The sequence below is a fragment of the Quercus suber genome, unplaced genomic scaffold, assembly GCF_002906115.3.
Source record: "Quercus suber isolate HL8 unplaced genomic scaffold, Cork oak 2.0 scaffold_215, whole genome shotgun sequence".
In the NCBI taxonomy this organism is placed as follows: Eukaryota; Viridiplantae; Streptophyta; class Magnoliopsida; order Fagales; family Fagaceae; genus Quercus; species Quercus suber.
This window is the reverse complement of record NW_027069673.1, coordinates 233,839-236,263: the sequence shown is the minus strand read 5'-3', so window position 1 is coordinate 236,263 and position 2,425 is coordinate 233,839. Positions and strand designations below refer to the sequence as shown.

The 2,425-nt window shown below is 35.0% G+C and overlaps 1 pseudogene; it reads left to right on the top strand.

The window, feature by feature from the left end:
• The first annotated feature begins 1,472 nt into the window (after window positions 1-1,472).
• LOC112015954 (G-type lectin S-receptor-like serine/threonine-protein kinase At4g27290) overlaps window positions 1,473-2,425 on the top strand; it is a 4,324-nt pseudogene continuing 3,371 nt past the window's right edge.

Here is a 2,425-nt window from a genome sequence, read left to right as displayed (position 1 = left end):
AAAAAAAAAAAAAAAAACCAACACAGTCGAGAAAAGGAAAAATGTGTACAAAAGAAAAGAATTAAAATTAAAAAATTTTAAAAAAAATAAAATAAAAAAAAAAGGAGGAGAAAGGATGAGAAGGAAAAGAAAAATGTAAAATAAAAGATAAGGATCATTACACAACTTCTCATTTTAAAAAGGAAAAGACCATGATATAGGACGTCACTCTTTTTTGGGGGTGGGGGGAATTCAAGAAGTAAACTCCTCGTCTCTTCTTTCTTTTCAATTTTTCTCCTAAATTGGGAGGATAAAAATTTGTGAGTACAGGTGGATTTTTGTCCCTTTGATTTATATTCTTTGTGTTTTATGTTCTCTCTCCTAAACCGAAAAAAGGGGTTCTTCCCCATCTTTCTGTTAAAATCAAGCGCCGCCTCTCTCTCACTCTCTAAAATTTTTAGAGTTCCCTTTAAAATTTTCTAAAAAATTCTCTCGCATTTCAAAAAATTTTCCATAATACTCTTTCCGGATTTCTCTATGAGATATCTCTAGAGACTTCCATGTAAAAGCAAAACTCAGCTACAAATTGTTGAATAGTCTAGAGGCTGTCATGGGCTAGATATTAAAATAATAATAAAATAAAGCCTGGAACTACTAGAACTCTGGCGGCAGAAATTAGATGAAGCTAGAAGCTTCAAAGACAGTTCTCTTAACTGACATAAGACTCGTATAAATAGGATGTCATGTGCCGTAAAGCATGAGGTGTGAGAGACTTGTGACATGTGTGAAGTGATGTAATGTGAAGTAGTGTGTGTAAGGTGAAGTGTGTGACGTTAAGTGAAGCAGGTGAAGAGAAGAAAAGAAAGTCAAACGTGGTTGTGTGTGTCAGTAGGTGTGACCTAAAACCGCCAAATTGGCCAAGTAAGGGTACAGGGTAAGCAGGCTCTAAAATACCGCCAAAATGCCAATGCCGTGAAGTCCATACTTGTGTATAGTGACAAAGACTTCAAAAGGCAAGTCATTGAAATGAAAGTTTTATGGGAATAAGCTGTCGAAACTTGAATCTAACTACTCTTACTTGTTTGTAGGGAGCAAAGACTTAGAAAAGCAAGTCATTGAAAGGAGAATGAGATATGGAGTTATACACTAAACTTGATTGTTAATGTGATTTTTTTTTTTTAAATCCAACCATTTTAAAAAGAAAAGGCTAAAATTACATCTATATTACCCGACTACTCCGGAGTATTCTCCTTCTTTTTCACAAAGATTGAGCCCCATGTAAGTGGGACCTACCCCTCTCTAAGAGTAAGGGAATGTAATTCAGAAGAATACAATAATTTTCCCTAAGCTTATGTCTTTATAACTACTCCACATACCTCTTCAACAGTGCATGGTTCTTATATGTTGTCACGGGCAAAGAAAACCAAGGGAATAAACCCTGTAAACTCACTAGAATACTTGATTAGTTGGTTGATACACCAATTGGAAAATCAATGAAAGCCTTTTCAGCTCTATTTGTAAACTCTTTCTTACTCTCCTTTTTAAGAGCCTCCACTACACTTGACACCATCACTCCAAGCCAATTTATCAGAGATGGTGAGACTTTGGTTTCAGCTAGTAGATTCTTTGAATTGGGATTCTTCAGCCCGGATAGTTCGAAAAGCCGATATGTGGGAATATGGTTTGTGGTATCTAATGACACAGTTGTATGGGTAGCCAACAGAGAAACCCCACTTGAAAACCACCATGGAGTTTTAAAGGTTACCAACGAAGGAATTCTTGTCCTTCTTGATAGCACAAATACTACTATTTGGTCATCCAATACATCAAGAACTGCAGGGAATAAGATCAATAATCCAACGGCACGGTTATTGGATTCAGGAAATCTTGTTGTGAAAGATGGAAATATTGAGTCTTTTGTGGCAAAGTTTTGATCATCCTTGCGACACCTTACTGTCGGAAATGAAGCTTGGATGGGACTTAGTTAGCGGTCTAGGTAGGTATTTAACATCTTGGAAGAGCGCAGAAGATCCTGCTCCAAGTGAAATTTCAGCAAGGTTAGATCGTCGTGAGCTCCCACAATTAGTTGTTATGAAGGGAAACAAAATAAAGGTTAGACTAGGGTTTTGGAATGGCCTTAATTTTACGGGGATACCATGGTTAAGACCGAATCCATTGTTCAAGTATGAATTCGTGAGGAATGAGAAAGAGATTTATTTCATGTATAAAGTCCAAAATAATTCTACTTTCTTGAGGTATGTTAAATGTTAGTATTATGATTAAATAATTAAATTTACTTTGTTTTTTTTAAAGAAAAATTTACCTTTTTTTTTTTTTTTTTTTTTTACATCAAAATTAATTCAAAGTACCATTTGTACAAATAAGAATCCCCTTTGTTCCATGATTTTTTTTTTTCCCATTTTTTATTAGTGTCAGTTTTTAAGAT